This window comes from Chaetodon auriga, chromosome 9, assembly GCF_051107435.1.
Source record: "Chaetodon auriga isolate fChaAug3 chromosome 9, fChaAug3.hap1, whole genome shotgun sequence".
Lineage (NCBI taxonomy): Eukaryota > Metazoa > Chordata > Actinopteri > Chaetodontiformes > Chaetodontidae > Chaetodon > Chaetodon auriga.
This window is the reverse complement of record NC_135082.1, coordinates 18,987,250-19,014,075: the sequence shown is the minus strand read 5'-3', so window position 1 is coordinate 19,014,075 and position 26,826 is coordinate 18,987,250. Positions and strand designations below refer to the sequence as shown.

General features: G+C 42.3%; 1 protein-coding gene across 2 annotated transcripts in view; it reads left to right on the top strand.

Moving 5' to 3' along the window:
* drp2 (dystrophin related protein 2) overlaps window positions 1-26,826 on the top strand; it is a 155,774-nt gene that overhangs the window by 22,311 nt on the left and 106,637 nt on the right. The window lies entirely within an intron of this gene.

Below are 26,826 nucleotides of genomic sequence, written 5' to 3'. Positions count from 1 at the left end.
TTAACCTGCACTTACTTCAAGACTCAAATGGAGGAAGACCCACTTCACTTGTTCCTTTAGTTGTTTTAATCAGTGTTGTCAGAAGTAGGCCTTTGTTAGAGTGGTTGTAATTGAATGAGCGCAGTCTTTATGATGAGTTTGAATACTGAGCGTTGTACTTAGCCTGTCAGTAATCAGCCATATCTTAACCAATAATAGCCATGATGAAGGCTTTTACCAGGGATGATGGTGAATAACGCGCATATCAGTCCAAGGCCTTACACCGAAGCCCGCAGGCCCTTGTCTTTAAAATTCCTTTGTCTCTAATCACATACATCTTGTTGACAACCGCTTCATCATTAAGGTGAGGTGCTTCCACTCAACCTAAACATGGACGCAAATGTGTTTCCAAGGTAACAGCACAGCCCAAAACATGTTTTTAATCCTCTGATCGCATCAACATAATTTCAGCCCACACTTTTTTTTCTTCTAAATGCTTGAAGAGGCAGCTGTGTGTTTGGAGGGAGGTGTGTGTGAGTCTGGAGAGACATAAGGGAACAGGAGGAGGGTGATATAAAGTCTTGAGTGGGGTGCGTGTGCCCTTATCAAAGTCTTGTCGCGTTCCTAGTGAGAAAGCAGAGGAGATGAAGCTAAAATGGTAGTGAGCGCTCCCCATGTGGCCTTTTCATTTTTTCCCCTTCCTCTTCTCCCTGTTTTCCTCCTCCCAGTGGTCTGTGAGTAATGAGCCTTAGGCCAGGCTGGCTAATTAGACCTGACATCACACCATAACACGCTCACCAAGGCTCCTCTGGACACTTTTTGACCCATGTAGATATTCATAGAGACAGAAGCACACAAACGTATGTGCACGGGGAACCACACAGGTACGCTAATGGGGGCTGCATGCGTACACATGCACGCGCACACCCAAATACTGCCTCATGTTTCCTTGAGCCTGTCAGGCCCCATGCTGCACAGAGGGCTGCTCACATCTGAGAGTTAAACCTGTTAATGCCCACCCCGATCGCATTGATCTCCGTTATATGTCTTAAACGTAGTCTTGTCCTCAATCTTAACATCCACAAGAGACACCCTCACAGGGCCATGGGTGGGGATTGGGGGGGGGCGGGGTTAATGTCAGAGATCTAAGCTCAGAAGCAGCATGACATGTCTTCAGACTTGTTGGAAGGCAAAAAACTGCCTTAATGGCCACACTCATAGGAGCAGCCTGTGCGTAGCACTGATTATCAATTATAGATATACAACAGTCTTCCTCCGTGTGGCCTCACTACACTTAACCAACAAGTAAAAAGAGCTATGGACACCGCCGCAGGTGCAGCAAGCAATATTAGGCTACAGAAATGAAATAACTGCCACTTCAACAGTAGAGTAAAACATCACCAAAGTGGACAACAGGGATGTACAAACAATATAAACTCCACAGCGGCTGCAGCCACAAACACACTAAAGCAAAGAGAGCTGCTGAGTTTCATACACAGCACAGCGTGTGGACGTATTCGCCTGTCTGAGCAAAGTCCTCAACAATCTGCTCTTCATTCATCTTCTTTGCTGACTCTTCATATAATAACCAGTCATCTCGGCCTCTCTGTCACACTGCGCTCCTCAGAGGTTTCGGTCATTTTGGGCTGATGAGGCTCTGCAGTCCCAGCTGTGACAGAAATGGTCAGAAACAGCAGAAAGGCCTCACAGAGGGAAGACGCGCCTCAGCAGACGTACAAATCACCGCTTGAGGCTCGACCGTGAGCGTTTCTGCGTTTAACCAGACCCAGCATGCACCGGTCGGTCATGCAACATCTCGGGTGGGTTTCATTTGTGTCACTTAGTGTGCTCGCAGGGTGGTACATTTAATCACTGATTAATTAAGGCAGATGTGACCTTTTGTTAACTGTGCTGAGGTACAATGATGATGAAAAATAACCTCAATGATGTCATCCTTCATTTTAGTGCATCATTGTGCATTGTGGTTCTGTTCACCACCTGCCATGTGGTATTTAACTCTTGTGTTAGATAACAAGTTAGCTATTTAATGCGGATAGACAACCCAGGATCATCCTTTAGGTAGCTAGCTAAAGCACTCATAACTCAAACATGCAGTACAGGGCTGCACCATCAGTGTCTGATTTGTGTCATCATGCCATAATGCTCAGATGGTCCTATATTTGCATCTTTTTTGCCCTTATTTCTGTGAGAAACACGGGGTTGTGCTTCATGCAGGATCTCTGTCACTCTTGGTGGCAGGGAGCAACTTCAGTGATCAAACTCTTTTCAAGGCACAGTCTGTTTCTTTGTTTTGATCGAGAGAGGAGGCCTCAGACAATATGTGGATCCAAAGGGTAATAGCTGTGTGAGGGTGGATGTGTCAGACTTCATCCGGAGGCTGCGGTCAGATGACACATCCAAGAGTGTTTCCCGATGACTGACAGGAAGCTTCTCTTTGCTTCAGACAAGAGAAGTGGGCTTCTCACCCAATCCAGCTGTGCAGCTTTCTGCTCCATGTCAGGGAAATAAGAATTAAAAGCATCAATGAAACTGGTCCTCTGTGATTGACCGGAGCTCGCTCCACATCCTCACTGGAGGGGAAAGCGTCCACCTGAGGAAAGCAGGTGAAACCCCCCTCTGCAGCTGCCCTTTTCCACAGCTCTGTGTTCTTCAGGAAACCACCCACCTTGCCTTTCAGGTGCACAGTGCTGGTGACACATATTCACTTCCTTCAGTTTGGTGAATATGTCTGCCAGATAGCGTTGCTTTGTAAGCCAGTCTGCGTCCTCAAACAAGTGGAGATCTGTGCTCTGGTGGTGCACACTTCAGATCATAATCCCAACAGCCTGTTGAGTGTTCTCCCTCGAGAGAGCCAGCGCACTTCTGTGTGTAACAGCAGTCATGTGTGTTCGGCTCACGTTTTCACAGAACATTAAGCGGCTTTCATTTAATAAAGTCTCTCCCTTTGACGTCGTTTAAAACATCATACGACACAGGACTCATTTTTTTGGGACATCGGTGCTTCTCTGTGTATGACGCGGTGAGTCAACTGCACTTCAGGATTTTCATTTCAAATTTGTACCATGAGCCTTTTCATACAGCTGCGTCAGATCTGACTGGTGTAGGAGTTCCTGTTCAGAGCGTTTTCACAGAAAAGCACATTAACAACTTTAAAAATGTCCTGTTTGATTGCTTTGCTCTCCACACTCCTGTACATATTTGACAATGTTGTCAGTATCATTTTATCTCTATGTTGATTCATGGAGCTGGAGTGAAGAGGATTCGTCAGTTTTTCCCACAACTTGATCAACAATGTCTGTTCCCATCGCATCTATTCTGCCTCAAACAGTGGCACAAAGGCACAGTATTTAATTTATCTTCTGTGTTTTTATCCAGCACAGTCGACAACAACAGCTGGAAGTGACAGGTCCTCAGCTATGCTGAATGGATTTTGGCTCTAGCGGTGTACAAAGACGCGGCGTAAGAAGCCTCAAGTGCTTTGGCTGACGCCGTGGAGACGTTTCGCATCATTTCGTGCAATGATCCGAAGTCAGAAAGTTTTCTCTCAATATATTCACACCGACATGACATTGATGTTCTGTGCTATGATGTTATTGGAGAGCTGGCTTCATGCATCTGTTGGCTAATTTCTTCTTGCAAAAAACCCACAATGCCTCGGGAGGTTTGCAGCCTGTTGAGGTAAATCCCATTCAAATATATTATTTCTGGTACTGACGCTGTTTTGTCAGTTCTTTTTTTTTTTTGCTTTCTTTCTCACCTCTTTCTCTGTGTTTTCAGCTGTGCTCCCTTCAATTTGTTCGTCTTCTGTGAGGTTTTACAGTGGTTGACAGTTCACAGCCGTTAACATTAAAATTAAGAATATTGACTGATGACTTTGACGTTGTACATTGTGTTAAGTGCTGATTAGCAAGCGCTTGCAGGCTACCACACTAAACTGAGATGGTGAGAAGGTGGAAAATAATATAACTGTTGTAACTCCAAAAGTGAGTCAATCCCCATAGACCCCATTTTAAACTGCTCAACTTTACAGCAGAAATAAACATGTTTACAGCCTGGTTAAAAAAAAGGTTTTGCTCTCTGCAGCTATTTTCCCTGTTCATGACATCTGTATGAGGATCAATATTATATTCAGCAACAAGGCTTCATTTGGCCCATCTCTCCTCTACCAATGCTCCACCTCTTTGCCCAAGTTTGAGGTTGGCGCAGTCAGGCACTGCCAACATGGCAGCGGGTCGGACGACTGTCGCTGAGCTTTGCAGTGGCTCTTCAGAAACCCGTGGTGACGTCACAGAGGCCACGTCCAGGTTTGACACAGTCTGTGGCCTGAGTGCAACCTCACAGAGTTGCTAGCGTGACTGTAGATGTTCTCCTCTTGTAGTTTTGAATCTAGCATGATTTACAAAGCTAATTTGGGGATGCTGTCGTCAGAAAAAATAAGCTGCGTGTTTAATGCGTTTTCTGAATGCTTTTTAAGTGTTTAAGTGCCATACCGAGTGAGACCAGCTGGGTTAGAAGCAAAGAGGACACACTTTTAAATTAGATCATCTATGGGCGAGAGGTAATGGAAATGTTCAGCGTGCAGCAATGAGAGCAGAGTTGTTGTGGCAGGTTGTGCGGAGTTTATTTGAATCAGCCGTTGCAGAACAAGCTAGACATATGTGATACAGCTGGGACTTGACTGTTTAATCCACTGCACAAATATCATTGCTCCACACAGCTCTTTGATTCAGATGATGTTCCAATAAATCACGGGCAGGATCCCTCAAACACTCATATTGCCACTTAACGGCTTCTGATTTATTCTGTAATAAGGTGAATGATCCAAAGCAGTCATGCTATGATGCACACCCACCCCGCTGTGTGTGTTGTGATGTTTACTATTCGACTCCAATCTTGATGTTCACTCCAAAAAAACAGGATTATTGGGGAAACTGCTTGCCAGTTTTTTCTCTTTATGAAGCCCGTCACTCATATATCACTTGGTCGCATTAAGATATTAAGTTCTGTGTGAAAACCACGACTGCACGTTACAGCAAGAAGCCTCGACAGCAACACTAGTCAAACCTTAATTAAGTAGTTTTAGTTACACAAATACAGCCAGAGGCGATTAGAACATGCTCAGATTGATTATTTTTGATGATTATTGTATGTAACCAAAAACTGCAGTTCCTCAAATGGCCACTTGAGGCTTGCTTCAAAATCGAGCCAATTCCCATAGACCCCCATATTAAAATGCTCGACTTTACAGCAGAAATAAACATGTTTGCAGCCTGGTTCACATTGGTTTTGTTTTCTAAAGCTAAACTCCCCGTTCATGACAACTGTAGGAGGTGAATTTTTATATATCTCACTTGTTTAAATTATATTAAAGCTTAAAGTTGTGCATAATTCTGGGAATGGCAGCTTTGAGTGACAGCTAGCCATTAAGTTTCAGCAACCAGACTTCATTCGGCCAGCGTCAACTCTACCCACGCTCCACCTCTTTGCCCATTTTCTGGATTAGCTAGAAGTTTGGCAGAGTTATAGTGTCTATGTCTCTGTGTGACTCAGCAAGCCAACCAACGTTTTAAAGCCACTATGAGTCAAATTAGAAAATTTCAGACATTGGCACAGTAACACATAGCATGCACCAAGTCATAGTCATATTTTTTAGAGAAATAAAAACCTTCTATCAGAAATATTTCAAAGACACACAAGATCTACACACATTGGCTTTAATAGCAGAAAATGAGAGCTGCTCTAATCGTGTGCTCCTGAGTTTTGAGTTTCTGGTTAATCCGCCATACAAATGGATATATTCATTAAGAAAACCGAACAGACGGCAGCTTTATGATAGACAAAAGTCACGATTATCAGCTTTTATTTTAGTTTTCTGTTCATTGTTGTCTTACGCGAGCATCATCAAACAAAAGCTGTGACTTGTTTTCCTTCGATTCAGTCAGAAGAGTTCAGTTTGACATCCTGATTTACACATTTTGCTTTAATTATTCAGGATCGAGGAATCTCTGTTGTACTGCAGGTGTTTGTGTTTTTAAAGCTATTTTCTCAGTGTTGTGCTTTGAGTTTTCATATGAGAGGCTGTTTGGTGAGTGTGCTTTCTCTGCCCACCAACTGGTGAGCAGCCATGTCTAAGTTGACCATTATCCTGTATATTCTGCATGACACAAACACCCGTCTCTGTAATATCTGTGACCTCTCTCCTGCTGGCTGCCAATGGCTGAATATTATAACTATTGATTTGGTAAGTGCAGAGTAACTCACTGGTATGACTCGTGAATCTCTCTGTGAAAGAAAATTCTTCTCGGCGTTGAATCTCAAATGCACCACAACTGGTCTCTGGAAGAATATTGTAATGTACCACAGCTACTACATGAGGTTATAGCTAATGGAGAGTGAAGGTCAGGTAGGTCAGAAAATGAGGTGTCCTTTGAGCGGCTCAGGATAATTGAGCTGCATTGAGGATGCAGTCCGTTCTTTCATCAGGATAGGGTATGTAATGACTGTAACAGCAGCCATCACATAAGACATCGATTTCTAGTGGGCTGCGTTCAAAGCCCCAATCGAGACAGCGAGAGGGAGAGCTGTGAAGAAGAGACCTACGGCAGAATCTGCACCTCCAGGATGCTGCAAGGCAGGAACAGAGGGAGGTCGCTTCAGACGCAGGGAGAAAGGAGAAGGAGGAGTGGAGGTGGCTTTCTGCTCCCAGTGATAAAGGCGCATCTCCTGTGGCCTGTATCTGCGCAAGAGGCTGGCACCTGATTGAACAATGTGCTTGTTTGTTGCTGCTTGCAGGCAGCGCTGGCTGGCTGAGCTGTTAAGAATGTGGCAGTTTGTACATGTGTTTGTATATTTGCATTTATCTGCAGCACAAAATGATAGAGAGGCAGCGTCTTCCTCGCGCCTGTTTGCATATAGTGGTTTCGTGTGTGTGTGTGTTTGTGTGAGCGCTCGGTTCGCTGTGTGAAGGCTCACTACTCTGAAGGATTTCCAAGCACAGCTCAGCCGTGGTCATCTCTATAGCAACTCTCTGTTCCTGTCAGGAGTCCACGATATGCTGAATATAATTAAACTGTGGCATGTAGGAGGGAAGAAATTGAAGTGTTTTTTAAATGAAACTAAATGTTCTAATTACATCTTACGCTTTTAAATACAACAGGGGGATTTAATTAGGGGGAGAGGCGTCCCAGTCTGTGCCATCCAGAGGGAATGCTCTGTAGAACTTGAAAGCAATTTGTTCCTGCTCTTCCTTCATTCCTCAACCCTGAAACGGCTCTGATAGCACAGTAAAATTAATGTTTGGAATAAATGTTGGTGGAATTTAATAAAGGAAATCCCCCCTTATCTCTTTTCAACCCGACCATCCCTCTCTCTCTCTGTCCATTCCTCTCTTTTACGCACGCTTCTCCTTTTATACGCCGTCCAACACCACAACACATCACACGCACACACACCTTCCCACTCTCCATCGGTCAATACGTCAAACAGTGACATTAGGCTTGTTGATGCCTGCTTCACTTCACAGATTAGTCTCTGCGCTTTGTGAATATGACAAGGCATTGTTCAGCATTTTTTGGCCCGGGGTGAAGAGGAGTTTGGAGTTCAATTTTCATAAGCGGCAAACCCTGACATCTCACAGAGCTGTGAATGAGCAATAGCAGCCTATTGGGAGTTGCCAGGCAGTGAGGGGCTGCAGTCTGCTCAGTGCAGTGCTGTATATTTACAAAAAAGCTCGCTAGCTGGTTTATTGAGACCCTTGAAGTGAGATATAGTGGCTCATCAAATATGAATGTCATACCCCTGCTGCAGTAGAATTGCATTTGTCATTAGGAAATTAAATTAAATTTTCAGCCTGCTCATTTGCTCAGCTGGGATGTGACACTGGGATTTGCTCCAGGAGAACCGATCAATTGTCAAATACCTTGAACCTGCGAAAGAAAAGAAACAAAAGATGACTTCGGGGCTTAACAGAAGTACACAGCAAATAAAATGTTCGTGTTATCTTAATGCAATTACTTGACTGAATATTCAGCTCCCAGCTGGAGCTATCAGGGCTGAGTTCATTTCAGTTACTCCACATTATGCATTCATTCACTTCACGGGGACAAATATAAGAACGCATCATCACCTTATAATAGAAGTGGAGGAATTAAGTCAAAGCATTCATGTAAAACCTCCTCTGGTCAAACTCAACAGAAAATACACCATGAAAAAACACAAACTGAATAATTAAAAGCAAATGTGTGATCTTGTCAGTACAGTGCAATTATTTCAAGATGTTTCTATAATTACGAACCCGACCTGAACTCACAAATTCTGTGCTATATGGCTTCCTTTTCCCAGTTCACTTTCAAAACTTTTAACGCATTTCTCCAAGTGTTACTCCATAACAAAAAGCAATCACTTGCATCTGTTTTATTCATCGCACAAATTCCAGATGATTATGTAACAGTGCCCTGTGTTGACATTAATATATTGCTGTGAAAAAAGAAATCGTGATAGCAAAAAGTAAACAAACTAAATTAGTTGTGACTGTTGCTGTGATTGTTGGTAGCCAAAAACATTTTGCTTTCTGTCGCACTCTCCTTCTGGCAGACTAAATAACACATTAAATCTGACGGGGAGAAGATCATGACCAGAGAGTTTGTCTCATATCTCTGCATGCTCTTTTTGTGATCTTCATGTAGGTCTTTTATTTTTTAAGGGTTGTGCACTGCACTTTTGACACTGTATTTCATTTTTGCCCCACCACAGACAGCTTTGACAAGCTATTGTTTTCCCTGTAAAGTCTTGTTCCTGACCAAGTGAACCTTTTCTCCATCAAGACATTTATGAACCTTGGCTGCTCTTTGAAAGGACACTGGAAAAAACTTGCCTGGTGGTCTGCCATTGGTCACCATTCAGTGTTATATTGCGTTATCCTGTAAGACGTGGTTAAAATTACATATATTTGGCCTTTATCTCATCTTTCTCCCAAAGAATCAAGATATTCTCCATGGGGTTACAAGGCTAGCCTGTGCTGCTAGCTAATTCGTCAGATGCTGTAGCTGTGATGACTAAAAATGTCGCCTTGAATGTTCTGGCTTTCTCGCCCCACTTTCCCCCTTTTCAGCACATGCTATGGCGCCAGAGCCCCAGCTAATGAGCAATTCACTGCCCTGTGTGCAGTGTGCCGCAAAAAACAACAATAACGAAGGGAAAAAAAAGGCAAAATGAAAAAAAACAGTGCTGCCTCAAGCTGTGAAAATGTAAGTTAAGTGCTGACCTTGGTGGCCTAATGGCTCTAAATAGCGTATGAATGTCAGTGTGGTCCAGAGGAGGGCAGCTCCAGCCCAAGGGTAATGGGTAAAGCAGTGCTTTGAAGTTGTGAAAAGCAGGGGACAAGGCGGATGGAGGGCAGTGTTAGATGGATTAAGAAAGATGGAGCTGATTGCGGTTGGTGTGGTGGCTACAGAGTGGTGGTGTTCCACTCCTCTCCTTCTCCACGAGGGGCTCTGCATCCCCAGTCTGGGAAGAACAGGAAGTCAACACAGAGACAGAAATGAAGTGTTTGTAATTTCAAGTGGGCCACACAAGCACTCAGTCCTTCCACCCTGCTATTGTAGGAAAGTACAGGGCTAGTTACAGGCAGACAGTTTTTCTTCTCTCAGGCCACATATTCAACCCTTCATGCTGTTGCAGCGAACAGTAAAAGGTATCATCAGCCTGGACTGGGAGAGAATTGACTTGAGATTGTTTGCTAAGCCTGTTTCTACACCTGGCAAGCTTCCCGTCCACGGCACAATACAGTTTACAGTGATAACCGCAGCAGATTTACCGCTCAGTATTCATAGTAGGCCTACATTTTGATTTCAGACAGAGGTAGACAGAGATCACGCTTCTCATTTTTATCGAAATAATTGATTATTATTGAACAACTGTTGTTCGCAGGTTTTATCAGTAGTCGCTGCTTGCTAACGTAACCAATTAAGATAAGGCAAAACACTGCCCCCATCTGGCTTTTCACTGCACTCTGCTTTTAAATGTGCTCTGATGGCTACATTCATGATACTGTGCTGTAGGACTGACAATGAACACTTCAGGCAAAAATTCAGCATCCTTAGCAACTGATGATCCATAACGAGGACATGGAAATGTCATCGACTTTATTGATCTTCATTGGACACATGATTATTGGTGATTTGAGTACTGAAAGTCTTTACTCAAGAAAAAGTACAATCACTCCCATAAAAGATGCTCAGACAGTATTTCTGCTGGCCTGAGAAAGGGCGATGCAGACTGGTTCTTAGCACAGACACCACTGCCATTGTGTGCGGTTAATGGATTTGAGTTATATGACTAGAACAACCTAACATTAAATTGAAGAGATATTTGCCTGATTTTTTTTGATTTTTGCATTTGCCCAGCTCATTAATATCTGACACAAGCACACGTCTCTTTACACTGCAGCGGTGCTCTGCTCACTGCTTGGATGACCTCTCATTTCAGTTAATATAGAAAAATGCATTATAGATAACAGACAAGTTGTAACAAAGGCATAGATATCAAATGTAGCAAAGTTGAAAGTAGATCACTTACCACCAAAAAACAAACAAACAAACAAACAAACAAACAAACAAACAAACAAACAAACAAACAAACAGAAAACACTCAACTAAAAGTTAAAAAAGCAGTTTTAAAAAGGACTGTGAAAAGTTACCGTCCCTAAAACATGTTGTGTTATGTTTTATAGTCATATCTTCAAACAGTATGTTTAAAGTTACAAATGAAAAGGCGAAGGACTAGCCAGTGTGTTTGGTGGTGCTTAAGAAGTCTGACTGCAGTTGGAAGAGTGTAAACATCCCACATCCAACGTCGACATAAAGGACAGAATTGCTAACATTAGCCCAAACTCTGATGTTGTAGCATCTAGGACCTCCCTGCACAGTGGGGAAATACTACACTGAGGATGTGCTATCAACAGGGCTTTTCTAGAATAAAGTAACCTCATGAAATCTAAATAGCTAATGAAATCAATGCAGGGTTGAATCTCTGGCAACTGTACTTGGTTTGCCTTTCATCCAAGGAGCTCCGTCAATTCTAAGCCAAGATAAAAGGTTTTCAAGTATCTATAACCAAGTCCAGTTGCCCTTGATTCAACCCTCTTCGACTAACCGTGACTTGGATGACTGAGAATCTTAGCCTTCGCCTTGAAAGTATGTTTGGGTTGCTAGTGCAGGTATGCTACTTAGCCAGGCATGCTAATGTTTGCAGCTGACATTAGGGCAGATACACATACACCACGAGGCATTCCTTAAAGAAAATACACCAGCCTCCAAACAATGAGTGTTTCACTTATTAGAGCTCCATGCACACAGCTCGAGCAAGCAGAGAAATCCAGAGCCGTCATTAGACAGTCATTGTTTGGGGACGGGGTTTAGTGAACGGTGGGAGGTCAGTGTAAAGAAAAGGAAAACACTCTCACCATTTCATTGCTGTTTTCTCTGAACTTGGTTGTTTTAATGAGCCTTTGGGTGCTGAGATGGTGCATCCGGGTGGCATGAGAAGCAGTCAGAGATGATTTCCCTGTGTACCTTTTAATTGAGCAACCTTTCCAGTTGGTGCTCAGATAGGCTACTGGGGGAAAAGGTCTGCCAACCGGGCCTGGTGAGTGGATTCTGTGCTCCAGTGGTGTAGATGATGACACTGGATGCATTATGAGGATTCCAGATGTGAAATCTTAATCATAATGACTGCAGTTCCTCACCAGATCAGTAAAACCCAATGAGGTGGAGGGCTGATGTGATTTATGGGATTCAGACTCAATAATCCATTTCATTTTACCTTGCATGAGGCAATAAAAACAATCTTTTATTCACCAGTGATGTCTTATTATTCATCAATGAAGAGCTAGAGTGGGACTTGGAAATGAAGTGAGCTACATTCATGGACAAAAACTGAATAGGGTGTGGATGAAAGGACGGCAGGTGCAGGGTTCTGGTGCCATTGTGCCAGATCCCCTTCACATGCCTAATAGACCTGCTTACAAACAGCATGTAGAACAGTGATGCTCACACAGTTTGAGTCACTTAAGAAGCAAAACACAGTCAGGCTTTTGGTAGGACTGCTTCAGCTGTGGACGGCAGGCTTTTTTTTTTTTTTTTACTGTGTGTGGGTGTTTGATGCTGGAGCCAGTTTTTGTAGGGTATTTCTGTTCCACAGCTCAGTTAGGCTTGGTTGTATTTGGGACATTGATGAAAAAGGATGGGGACAAAACGTGGCTTTTTCCTATCTGAAGGCATTGTCTGTGTCATTGGGCTTTCAAAGTGTTTTATCAGCAGAGCGCAAAATGGTTGTGTGAAATTTGCTGTGCAGGCTTTACTAAATTGGCAGTGGAGGAAGTCTATTCTTCTCAAGATGTCTGGCTCAGGGGCGTGGAGTTTCCACCATTCGTACTCTGCTGGCTATGTATTTCTTATTTAAATGAAAGAGGCCCATTGATGTGGATCTCATTGGGCCTTCAGTCATAGAAGGGTTATTTCATGCTTTATGTCTATCTCACTTCTCACTGCTACCAGTGGACTTTGAAGTGTGACATTAATATGTAAATCTGCTACCAGGGCCTATTTATACCTAAGTCAGATATTTTCTCATTTTAAATGGGATAGTTAAATTACAGATGCATCACTTAGATGGACTGCGCTACACTGAAATTCAGTCAACACAGTGTACTTATTTTTAAAAGCGAAAGGAATAGCTCAACATTTTGGGATATGCACTTATTCTCTTTCTTGCTGAGAGTTACCTGTGAACATTGACACCGCTCTCATATCTGTCCATTAAATATGTAGCTGGAGCCAGGAGGCGGTGTGTTTAGCTTAGCATAAAGACAGAAAGAAGGGAGAAACAGCAAGTGGATAGCTGCAAGCAAGGCTGTGCACCTGTGAAGCTCCCTAATTAACATGTTTCTTTAATCCGTGCAAAAAGCAAAGTGTAAAAATGACAAGTTGTAGTTTTGCTGGGAGTCATGTGCAGGATCATTTCTTTGTCCTGAAGTTTCTGCTGGTTGCTTGACAAAACTCATGGTGATACGAGGCTCCTGGAGATCAGAAACAGTCCCATACAACCTCAACCTCAAAGTTTTTTGTACTTATTGAACCAATACGATACAACGTGTTAACTAGAGAGCTATAGGGGGACTTCTTAATATACCAGAAGGCTTCAACAGAAGTGCTGAACATCATCTGAAAAGCTTGTCCCTGCCACACTTGTCTGGCATCGGAACTGAGGGGGCTGCGTCCCACAAGTTTTAGAACTTTTCATACAGTGAATAGCAACAAGAGAGACGGCTAAGCTAATACGATCAACTGCACCAGCATCAGCATATGGTTTGTAATGATTTGATTGTCTTTTAAATCCTGTCATCACATTTATTTATGCAGTTTTGGATACAAAGCTGCTCTTGTTCTTCTCAAATCTTATTACATGGGAGTAAAAACAAGGTACAGTGGATGTAAAGACTGACAAGGACAAGTAGTAATTTTCCAGTGGTTAAGCTTGTTCCTTACTGGGTGGCAGTTGAATAGCGTCCCCCTGCAGCGGGAATGATGACTTAAGCATTCAGGTAAAACACTGAACTGTGTGCCTCTCCACAGGTATGAACCTGGATAAACTGTGAGGAAAAAAATGTTTGTTTTTTTTAAACAGAGGACAGGAGATGCTTCTGGTCAAACAGCATTCAATCCATCTGAACTCTGTATTTAGCTAAAAATAAAAGGATTATCCAGTATTGTCGTAGAGCACTAAGGCTGATAACAGTGCTCAATGCTGTAAGCTGCCTTATTTATGCTCTTTATTGCTAGCAATCGATCTCTGCATAGACGTTTTCTATCTGAAAATCAATGCTCTTATTGCATTTGTTTTTCTTTTTTTTAACCTTGGCTAATTTCATTCCTCAGAATAAAACTCCCAAATATCATTCATCTTGAAATGTCACTTTGTTTTGTAGGGAGATGGTGGCTGTGCTGTGGGCTGCAGAGGGAACTGTGGGAGCCATGTATCTGTCAACATAACTCAGCCACATTTAGCTTAGCTCCGCCATGGTTCCCACTGAACTCTGGCATTTCAAGGGCCTGAGCATAAAGACGAAGCAGCATTGGGAAACATATGATGGATGTAGGGGGGAAGATAACCTGATGATTTGTGGGATGAACAGCCCCCAGGAAGTTTTCTAACATCAGCTCTTTAGTGGGAGCTTGCACAGTTAGCACAAGGGCAAGGTTAGCTTGCATCTGTTTGTCCTCAGACTCCTGACAGGTTTAGGTTGGGGGTGGTGGAAGGGGGTGCAGTGCTGTGATAAGGAGCAGCTCATTTCAAATTCCACATGACAGCCATGATTGGATTTCGACATTACAAAGTAAACGTAAGTGAAGGACTGAGAATCCCACATAGCAAGAAATCTGTGTATGAAAAATGTCTGCTAGTGTGTGTGTGGGTGGGTGGGTGTCCAAAAAGGAAATGTGAGCTAAGATTGTCCCTCTTTAAAATAGGCTGCCTTTGAAGGAGATGTTGATAGATGTCAGATTCTTTTTTTCTTCTTCTTCTAGAAAATGAGTCCGAAATCACAACCTGTTTACCCTGTTGTGCACTATAGTTACTCACCGTCATTTTTATTTAGGTGTCCAAATTCTGAGTGGGAAATTTATGCAGCAATATTGTCCTAAAATTCCCACAGTAGGAAAAAAAAAGCTGTATCTATGATGTTTACGTTCTACTAACAGTTCAACAGTGCATCATGTCACATTTAATAGATGCAAAAACTACTCTGGTGCGAAGATACACCTGTGAATAATGATGTAAAATGACAATTTATCGCCCACTGCAGAGCAAACTTTTGAGTGTCAACAGTAGTAGTGATGTCAGACACAGTCATACATTTTGCCCCTGGAAGACATAATTAATATTGCTGTTAACATTAATAGAACCCCAGCAAATTCTTCATAAAGCATCAGAGGCCTCTTTGCATATTTCTGTTCACTTTGAAAAATAAGTCTGGTGCGCATGTACTTGGTTTTTATCATCTCATTACTGACTAGAAAGGGGGATAAACATTGGCTGTGTGTGTATGTTTATGTGGTGGGAGTTGTTTACTAAAATCAGATCAAATCGCTTCATGAAGTCTAGTCAAATGCATTTGAATTATGGAGAAAGTGATGAAAACTTGAAAAGTGTTGAAAGTGTTCCTCTGTGCTTGTTTTGAGGCTGTCTAGTCCCACAGTTTCATTAGCAGTTAGATCACACTATTTTGCATCCCTCTCTGTGTCTTTGTCTGGTGAGGAGGAGGCTGTCTCTGGCCTGCGTTAATCCAACACATACTTTAACAACACTCTTCCTGGATCTTGTTCTGTCATTTTATTACATGCTGTGGAGGAGGAAGATGACTGATATTCAGCAACTAATTCCTGGAATCTGGACAAGCGCTTCACACTTGCTTGTTTTCTCTGTCTGGGGTTGAGGGGGCTGTCTGCGTTCACGCATAAATCGAGCTCCGCTTCTTATTGCGCTGTGACCATGAGAATGAATTAAGATGGCTTGCCGTTGCGTAGCAAATCTAAACAATAGACACAGAGAGGAAGCTCTGTCCCATTTGCAAAGAAAACTGATATTAACAATAAGTGGTTTACTGACATATTTGTCCTGCATATGTGGGTGATGTGGCTATTAGCTTCTGTGGAGTGGTGTTAAAACCAAGTGTGAAAATCAAGAACAGTGCAGATGGTCTGGCAGTGGCACTTGCCTGAATCCTACTTTACACTTAAGTGGTGAATATTTGCTGTTTATAGCTAATGGTTCCAGTTGTAACACTGTCTCCTTATCACGTCTGCATCAGTAATGATTCAAAACTGGATTGGTTGATTTTGGGGGTGCCCTATAAAGCAACATGGTCACCGTACAAGACCGTTGATGTTGGATGACTCTGCAAAACCCTGACGAACTGGGTATACCCAATGTCTCGACCAGTGTCAGCTGGGATCAGCTCCAGCCCCCTGAAACCCTGCAAAGGTTAAGCAGTTGCAGATAATGGATTGACGATTGTGGTTATGACAAATCATTTAGATGAGGCAACTAAAAGATTGTGTTTGTGGTCATAAAAAAGATAATAACAATTTGTGAGGTGTGGAAGGTCCCAATTTAAATGTATTCTAGGACAGACTGAGCTTTTATGGTGAATGTGTTGGTTGTGCATTTGCTCATCAGTGGAGTAATACTTGCATTACTTTAGAGTTGTGTTTCTGGCCACTTTATGAATGTAAGTCCAGTGTTCTCCATGCTTTTAGCTTTGGTTTGGTGTCCACCGTATCTTGTGAGCAGCTGGATTCACCAGACGTGAGAATCCGTCTTGCCAGGCTTCAAGTTATGTAAGCCTGTAAAATGCAACATACACATTAATGCAACAGTAATATTAATCCAAATACATTATATAAAAGTACATTTTGCTGATATACATTCTTATACTGAAGTAAAGTTTTGAATGCAGGACTTTTACTTGTGGTGGAGTGTTTTCTCAGTGTAGTATTAGTACTTAAGGATCTGAATTCTTCACCAAAGAACCTGTTTTAGACAGTGTCCCAACTTTTTTTTTGAATCAGGGTTGTAAGTTGATGCATGCAATACTTGCTTTGTTTTGTTTTGTATTCTTGCAGAGAACAGCTGAATTCTCTTTAGTGCTGAAGCGTATGTGTCTCCTGTGTTCTTTCTGCTTCCTCTGCCCTCGGACATGGGCGGTAAGCAGCTATGATGTGGTTATGCTGTACACTTCTTACTGCATTACTCTGGTTTGTTTTCCCGTAGGAACATAGTGAGGTGACTGTGGGTCCTGTAGCATTAACTAGTAGGAATTTTCAGTGCAGTTTTCTCCTATGCATAAGTCAAATCTATCACCACAGTGAACTGTTTTTTTTTTTTTTTTTAAGTCCATCAAATTTGGTATTAACCCCACCCCCACCCCTCAGGTCGATATGGCCTTGAGATAGTGTAGCATGTTGTAACCCATCAACTAGAGCGAGATAACAATATACCAGAGCCAACAGAAAGCCCATTACAGCAGCACGGTGGGTGATTGTAGGACCAGATAGGGGGTCTTAGAGAAAGGAGTCCTCCTCCAGTTTCTGAGTGTGATCATCAGGGTGTGGTGTGATGCTGACTTGCAGGGTAATAGACCTGAATGACCCCTCAAGGAGGAATGTAAGACGACCTCGCACAAAGCCAGTGACCCCTCCTAAAAATGAAAGCCTTCCCATTGATTAAACACTGCACGCTTCTATGGGAGCTTCATAAAAAATGCAATTACATATAATGGCTTTTACGGTATGGTAATGAATAATGCTGACATGAGGGGCTTGCCCATGTCAAGGTTTGCATAGCACATTGTTAGAACTCACCTTAAATCCCTTTTTTTTTTTAGCGATATAAAGGTGCATATCAAGGAAGTACATGTATGCAGAGCACATACAGGGCAGGAAAGGAGACCTTAAAATGGTCTTGCTGATGGTTAATGGAGGGATGTGGGCGGGGTGAGCCGATACTGGAACAGTGCCTGAGGGCAACATCTTACAGAAGCTTACAAGGAGAGCGAGATTGTACGTAGAGGGAGAGGTTCACAAAGTTGTGCAAAGAAACACATTTTTTTAAAGTGAGAGTTAAAGGAAGAGGTGACAAGCGGGATTTCAGCTGATGCGCACAACAATCTCTGCAACACGAATGTACCTCTGTTGCCCAGTTAAATCGTTATTCAATGTGCATCAGGGGCACTGATAATGTAGGTGAAAACAGATTTAATGGTCATATTTAATGGCCAAGATATCAAAGATGGACGATCAGTGAGTGCAATAACACAAGGTGTCATCATAATTATTCATAAGGAGCTGTAAAGTTTTGTGGTTGTGTCTCCCAAGTGGAAAAAAAAAAAAGCTATTTAAGACAGGCAATCAGCAGAGGGAACCTTCCTATGGCTACTGTGCCCCTTCAGCTACATCTTGGTACCCAGACAGGGTTCATTACCAGAGAAGATGGCTTGCAAGTAATCTCAACACTTAACCCTCTGGAGAGCCGCAGTCGCCAGACACTCAGGGGCAAAAACTTCACGTCTGACTGGATCCATGGGCAGCGTATAATGTCCTCCCATTTGGAAACTGAAATCGTTCAAAGTTCAGGCAAAGTATTGCAGCAGAGCCAGGGCCCGGTCAACATACTCCCAGAGGCATGTGGGATTGAGGCAACAACTGAGGCAGTACCCGCACATGTGAAGCATTACAAGCTGTGCTGCAAAACTGGAAGCCTGGATGCTACATACACAGTCATATAATCCAGCACTGCTACATTACTTTAGACTCCATGATTGGCATGGTTATGTAGAGATTCAGGTCCATGCTCAAAGGATTTTTGCTGAAAAATTGAGATATAATTAAGCCTTCTTCATCTTCTAAAACTGAGAGAAATCAACACCAAGCCTGAAACACAGATTACTTGTTTCAGACATGAATTATGGGATGATTGTGTTCCTCTTACATCTCATTATGCGGCAACCGTGCTAATCAGACACAACAGTTGACCAGTTGTTCACATAAAAAAAGCTATGCAGAGGTTAAGGGTAAGATTGTGTTTGTGGTTAAATGAGAAAATAAGCACCGGCTCACCCGAGCTGCAGGTGGGTGGAAGCGCACATTCAAGCCTCTACATTCTTACTAGCAGTGGCCAGTCATGTCTGCTCACATAATCCTTTCATTCTGGAGAAAAGTTGTGTCATTGCACAGAGCATGTTTTTGCAGTTTAAGATACACTGCCAACATCTGACTGAATACCAGACTCATGGTATGCTTCAGTCACTGCCTCACTGCTGGAATAAACTTTCTGCTGGTGACCCTGTAGATTAATGCGTAAAGCGCTACAGTGACACTGCAAGGGTTATGATTTTGATTCACACTGCAGCCGTCCATGCCCAAGTGTGTGCATCATGCTGCCATTATTCATTGGGCTCTGTACCTAGAGGGTGAGCCTCAGCTGCACCTACTGTATATGGCCTCAGTGGCACCAAGAAACTCTGAGACTGTCTTGTTTTACCTTTCGCTGAGTCTTGGCCATGCTTGGGTATGAATAATGGAGTGACAGCAGTATGAGAGCAAGGTGGCAGCAAGGACACAGAAATGGAGAGGACATGCTCAGAGACGGTCACTCTGTGTGGCTCACCACCTCTGCTGGGCACCAAGCTGTTACACTGGGGTGGGCAGATATTTATTCAGCTCTATGCCAACACTCAGACTTGTTGACAAGAAAGGTGAAAGAAAGGATGAGCTCCTCAAGGAAGTTCAGTAGATATGTTCTGCTGTTGATAAGGTGTTACATCATGTTAGTATTTTCCATTTTGTACCAGGTTTGGGATACTTTTTTTTTCCCGGATGTTTGTGTGGGTGGATTCTGATGTGTGTTATTGGGTTTTTGCTGTCCCTGACGACTCTGCATTTCTGCTGCATGGCAAGATTGACATCTTGGCAGCTGCAAAAACTGACTGAAGCTGAATCTGGAAAAGTGATTTTCACACTTCAGGGCCAAATGAATATAAGACTGCAGTCTACAGCCCCTAGCAGCTCTGTGCTGCTGTATTTAGTACTATACTAACCCCTTTTTACAATGCTCACCATCTTTGTTTAGTATGTTTGCATGCTAGCATTTGCTAATCAGCATTTAACACGAAGTATAGCTGGGGCTGATGGGAATTAGTTTGAAATGATATAGGTACACAAGTCAAGGGATCACCAAAGTGATTACAGTTCAGCCCGAGAGGAACATGGACGTCTGTACCCAATGTAATTGCAATTCAACCAATATTTGTTGAGGCATTTCACGAAACACCAGAAATGTCACTGTCATGGTGGCTCTAGATCAAATTCACCAAAATCTGTAGCATATATCTAGGGGCCATGAATGTCTGTACAACACTGCATTGCAATCTATCAAATAGCCGTTGAGATGTTTCAATCTGGACCAAAGTGGTCGACTAACAGACCCACATTGCATCCCTTGAGCCATGCTGCTGCCTAAATCCTTCACTCGAGTAACAATATAACTACTACTAATACTGCTGTTACTACTTCTACTACTTATAATAAAAGTCATGACTGTATTTGTAAAGTTCTTAATTTAACAAAGGTATAACACACCTTGGCTGTTGCTATGAATCTAATATATTATTTGGCCAAAAGTATGTGGACGACCAAACACCGATGTTGAACATTCCTTTCCAAAATCATGGGCATTAATATTCTACTGTTGCAGCCTGGCTGCAAGGATTTTGTCCAATTCTACCACAAGAGCATTAGTGGGGTTGAATTCTTGATGCCGGTGCCTGGCACGCTGTCGGCATTCCAATGAATCCCAAAGATCTTGGATGGGGTTGAGGGCAGGGCGCTGTAGAGGTCAGTCAAGTTCCTCCACAGCAGACTGGGAAAACAGTTTTTTTATGGGCTTTAATTTGTGCATGTTGATGCAGGAAATGGCAAATATACTTTATATTATCTTATACTTTACATTGTGCTTTTGTCCAAAGAACTTTACAATTTTCCTCTCATTCACACACACACACACACACACACACACACACACACACACACACACACACAGACTCATAGACCAATGGCAGTGAGCTGCTGTGTGAGGTGCTGACCTAACTATTGGGAACTGATGCTCAAAGACATTTTAATATGCCACTGAGCCTGGGATTAATGGCCTTCCCCAAAAGTTGTAAATACCCAATAGTCTTAACTACCTTTGAGGAGAAGTAAAATTTGAACTAAGGAGCCAAAAATCAACAACCAAAAGTACACAAAAAGATGTGTAGTGTTCCTGGTGTACATTCATGCTCATTGTATTTTTTCATTGTACGTGTTTTATTTAGATTTGATCCGCTCTGTACTTTTTAGTTGCCTCACTGGGGGTGACTGCACTTATTGAATTGTATTGAATTGAACTGATAAAGTGCTTTAGGAAAACAATAATATCTGCAAGCCACCAGCTATAAGACAAACCTGCACTACTGGCTCTATTAAGTCGTACTCAGCAGAACAGAAACCACAATGCTAAGTGACAATAATGTTATCTTAACAGCCAAATTACAGTGAAATAACCCCACAATAGATTTAAAGGTCAACTCTGCAGCACGCTTTTTATTGTTTGTGGCGGGTGAATCATATTCGCCAGACACTGTGCTGTGTAACACCACAGCTCCGTCCTGTTAAGTGTGTTGAGAAGACATTAGTGTCAGTGTGCTCTGGGACACAGATGCTGTATAATCGTAAAGAGAAGAAGAGGAAGAAAAGAGTTTTGTTCCAAACACTGACTGCAGCGCCTGGCTATAGGATCGCTGACATGCTTCTGATAATGAGTGAGAATGACAGCATGTCCTCCCAGCGCTTCACTTCTCATTCCACACACCTTGTCTTAATTGGAAGTGTTGCTCTAAGACTGCTGCCACATTCCTGGGATCTCTTGTTGGATGCTCTTCTCTGTCTCTTGCCCTGCCTCTCTCTCAGAATATAGAATATCCAGCTTTTTCATCTGTCATGCTCTTTATCTCTGATTCTTCATTGCCTATTTCCTCTTTCCATTATCTCTCTCCCCCTGCCTTATCACAAATTTTTTGTTCTTTCCCCAAAATTCTGCTTTTCTGATCAATCCTGTTTTTCATCCTCGGTATTGGGTTGCATCAGTCATTCTATGTATGCTATGTTAAGTTAAGCAATTTACTATTTAAGCTGTGTCTCAGTTCAGGGGCCGCATCCTTTGAAGGCTGCATTTGAAGACCGAATGCGTCACAGCATCACAACAAAGCTGTTCGAAAGCTCCTTCAAGCGCGTCTGGGAAATGTGGCCTTCTTTTTCTGAATTTGGAAGATCCAATGGTTAAATCCTTCGCGGCCCAACTTATCCCAAGTTTTACTGCGTGCTGGTGATGATTGGATTCTTTTTACCCCAAAAGACAAATATGTCTGCTACACGCCGGCGCTGGAGGTGAAGCGTCTCCATTTCTTCTAATAAATGGTAACACGAGAAAAATAAGATAAAATTTTTTGGCTCCTTTTCTGCTTGTAGGAGCAGCACTTTGTGACGCAGGGTAAACCCAGACCGTGTCATTTAACAACGCTCATCAATCCAACAGGCTATCATTAGTTTTTGCAGCTAGCTCAGCAAGCTAATGTTAGCTTTGTAAGTCTCTGCTTTGTAAACACTCACAGTATAGGCTAAGTTTGAACTTAGAAGCACATAAGCCTCGTGCGCTGGGCTCATTGACCTTCTGTTTCTAATTTTCTCTCCTTCCCAGTGTTTTTCTCCAGCCTTTTCTTCTCCACGTCCATTGGAAATACAACAGTGACACTCCTCTCTACTTTAAATTCTGCTCTATTCTCGGGGTATACAACCTTTTGAACTCTCAGTGTAAACACACCTTGATTACTCTGTGTATCTGGGATTGCCTGTGTATGTACCCTTTCTCCTTGTCTATAGGTTGGATGCTGTGGCTGTTTCTGTTGTCCAACAACCTGATTTTAATCTCCTGCCCATTCCAATAAGCTTGATTGAATTCAATTCAACCCATAACACGCCACTCCCATCAAAAGCTATTTCATGCCTCTGGAACATGACTGAGACTTTTCTGAATGAGTATAAACTCATTTCCAACGACAAAATGCTTCATTATCCAGCCAGCATGAACGTGATGGGGGGTTTAACACTGCGGATGATGAATTGCGTTGTGTGTTTGAAGTGCTCTTCAGTGTGCTGTCCTATTTAAATTGACAAGCAGCCTCTGCAGCTATATAACTAAACTTTCATACCCATATCCTGGTAAGGGAAACCTAGCAGGAGGATGCGTGAGAATTGCTCGGGGCAATGAGTGCCTCTTATCCACCGTGGAGAGACATGCTTTGACAACCTGGTGTCCTCCGTGAAAGCCCGTTCAGATTGGATCCGTTTTGAAATGTTGTTATTTGAGGCGGCTAAACTCTCAGGGTCAGTGGGTGGCCACGGGGGGAGTGAGGAAGGCACAGAAAGGGAATCTTTCTATTCAGTAATACAACATGTTTGTGTCAGTTTTGTTCTTCTGTGAAAGAGTTACAGAGCTGCACTTAAAGTCTAAACTATCGTACTGTCTGACTGGTTGTTTGTCTAGCTGCCTGTCAGTGTGTGTGTGTGTGTGTGTGTGTGTGTGTGTGTGTGTGTGTGTGTGTGTATATATATATATATATATATATATATGTTTGTGTCAGTTGCGGTCGAGACTATATATATATATATATATATATATATAAAAGGACGTGATATTTGGCTTGCCCACAGTCTTAAAACAAATTGTTTTTGTAGTCTGGAAAAGATATGAGTAAGCTTCTCAATGCATGCCAAAAAATTAAATGAAATGCTGTGTAATACATGCAACCATGCGGTGGTTAAAGAGCATTGTGGAGTGACTTTCCCAGCATGTTAATCATGATGAAAACCCATTGGACTACTCTTAATGAGGGGGACTGGGAGAAGTCCAGATGGGTGGTACAACAATATAGCAATATAATACAATACTCAGCCTTGCTGTGGGCCGATAGAGCTGTGTGCTCACAGGCTTTCTGGCCCAGTCCCAATGTCCACCCTTACAGACTTTCTCTCTTAGTGGGTCTGTTCATGGTATGTCTACTGTTACTGTGACCCACTGTAAAATTGGCAGGTGCTTGAGGGTCCACTCCCGGCTCTCACAAACTTTTGAGGCCTTTATTCTCACTGTCCAAGTTTGCCAGTGTCCCAGTTCCGCGCTACAGTACGTAATGAATCTGACCAGGTTCTTTAATTATGTAGTGCATCCACAGGAGAAAAGGCAAAGCACGTTTCCTTAGAAAAAGACTCAGTGTGCTTTCCATTTAAAATGCATGTGCAAACATCCGACGAAAGATAGATAGATAGATACTTTATTCATCCCCAAGGGAAATTCACAATAGATAGTAAAGAAGCCATATATACTGCATGGACATTAACCATAAAGACAGATGTGCACACATATATACAATCAGATCCATACAAGTATTGATCAATTAATCATAAGCTTGAGAAAATGCAAAGTTTTCAAATTACTTTTGATAGTGGACACAGTTGTAACAGAGATAAGGGACAAAACTGTGTGCACAAACATTTTTGAGGATGTTGCCGATGAAAACGGTGCTTTTCTAATGTTAAAACTGGGGATGATGTGCGACATCTAAAAATATTTGAATTAATAATTAAGTACTAAATACTGATGCCAGGACAGTATATGTCTCCAGCAACCTCCTTATTGAGGTTTGTAGGACGCACATTTCATGAATTACTAGAAGTAGTCAGCTGCTTGGGGTTGCTACAACTGTAAGTAGCTGTGTGAGGGATCCGGCACAAGCTGAAGGAAAAGTTTCATGTAATGTATCATCATAAAGTGTCTGAGAAGTTGAAACACTATACTGGGATTTTATTTTCACATTATTAACTACATACCTACTACTGAACTGGACAGTAGAGTCAGAGCGTCTCACCGTTTTAAACAAGATAAAACTACAAACATTTTATTAGCATTTAAGATTTATGAGTCACAGGCAAGCTAATAAACCTGACAACAAAGCCTGAATAAACTGAAAATTTACCATATATATAAATACACACATATGACAAGATGCTAAAATTTTACTCTCTAGTGGGGAACTAGATATCCATTTAACTTAGAGGATGGATTAAAAACAAACTATTTTCACTGTTAAAGTTTTTAGAAAGGTCAATGAAGGCACTCTTTAAAGAAAAACACATTGTCTGTATTAAACCAGCAGAATAACGAGACTTTGTTGAGCAGCTTCAAACGAAACGTCTGGTCTGAGAATAAGTTGATACCGACGAGTAAAACAAGAATAAGAGAGACAAAAAAGAGAAGAAAAAAGCAAAGCCGGTACCCTGACGAAGCTCTTAATCACTGCTGGTTAAGAGACTTTTTGCATTTAGCTTTTCAGTTCAGTTTGTCACTGAAGAGAGTTTTCATGCCTGGCACCATATTTCCTTACTATATTCATTAAACAAATCATGATACAAAGCAAAAGCTTCGTTCACATAAAGAACATGAATAACATCATAAACAGGTGTTTGAAACAGATTTCATATCATCAGTTTAACCTAGAAATTTAGAGACTCGAGATCAGCTCTTAGAGTGTTTGAGTTCCTCGCATAGAAAGAACACAGATGGCTGCAAAAAAGAAACTTGCCTTTAACTTCCTGTCACTTACACGAACATCTGCCTCGTGCAGCGTCTGTTGTTTTCTGTCTCCGGTGCAGCAGTGAGCTCAGTGATTTCTCGTGGTTTTATTGTCTAATTCAGTAAAGTGGACATTTATTCTTTGGGGGCTGTTATTGCCATTACTGTGGTTATGGCTGAACGTTCTCATTTGTGTTTCAATCTGAGTTACGTGCTTATTCAAAGAGGCATTGGTTTTGTTATCCCGACTTTTATTGAGTGTCTTGGACAGCGTCTTTGGAGCTGCTTGTTGCATAATATCTAATTGCGTACCTTCTGTGTATGTGTCCTCCAGGCAAAGAAGGAAAATGAAGCCATTCATTGATATGGTCTCATCTGATTAACTGCTCTTTCTTCGCTGCCGTCTTTACATTTACTTAACCCTAACAGTTTCAAATTTGAGCCATTGAACATTGTAATAACTAAACATAGTTCTTCATCTCTTTTGGTCCCTGCTGTTTCCTCCCCCTGGGTGGTCCGGCTATGACTAAATGAATGTCTATGGCAACCTTTGATCATATTAATATCCTCATATTATTACATCCCACTATTAGCCGTGAACAGGGAGATTTAATTGTTTGACAGTAAAAAATAGCTGGAATAGCTGATATGCTGCATTCTGGCTGTCTAACTTGAAAAGTGAAAACCGTCTCTGGCTGCGTCTCTTCCAGTTGTGGCTGATGTAGCGTCAGCCTGCATTCATGTTGGTTTCATTCTGACACCTTCGCGGGATGTCGCATGAAAATTCAGCATATTGAGTGAATTAAACCAATGAAATTTTCTGTCACTCACACAAATGTAAATAAACATACAAACCCACCTGCTAAGACAAACACACGGTGGCTGCAGCTCAGACATCAATGCTGAAGAAGTGTTGACAGGCAGGAAGAGGAAGACAGTAAGAATGAAGGAATCCTCTATTTCCTCATATTAAACTATAATGTGAATTATGGATGCCGCTTACTACTCTGAAAATAGTTCAGCTCATCCCCTTTCTGCTGGCTGCTTGCTGCCAGCTTGGCATTAAACTTTTATATCTGTTTTGAACCGTTAGTGCTCCCTTTTTTCCTGCACCTTCACTAGATTTATTGGAAATGTGACACACCTCTAAGCCAACCTGTTTGCTGACAAACTTTCTCTAAATATCTTCCACTTATTTTTATGAGCCCTTGTTTCCAGACCTGTCTGTGCACCATCTTCTCTGCAGATTGCCTGGCTGGGCTGTATCAAAACAGATTAATGGGGTTATAAGTGTTGGTTAATGGTCAGGGTGTGAGGCTTAGACTCAGAGAAAGGACTCCAGTTGCTGTTAACATTGCTATCAGACCTGAGGCAGGATAGAGTTGCTTTGCAGGGAGGTGTTGTGCCAGAGTAGCAAATGAAATCTGAGGGAGGCGAGGGGACACTCATTGGCATTCCTCCTGCGGCGCCTCACTCCCTGTTTCTTCCCAGCGGCCAGCACCCAGTGTCTCAGCAGTCCTGTATTCCAGGCCCGAGTGTGCTGTCTGCTGA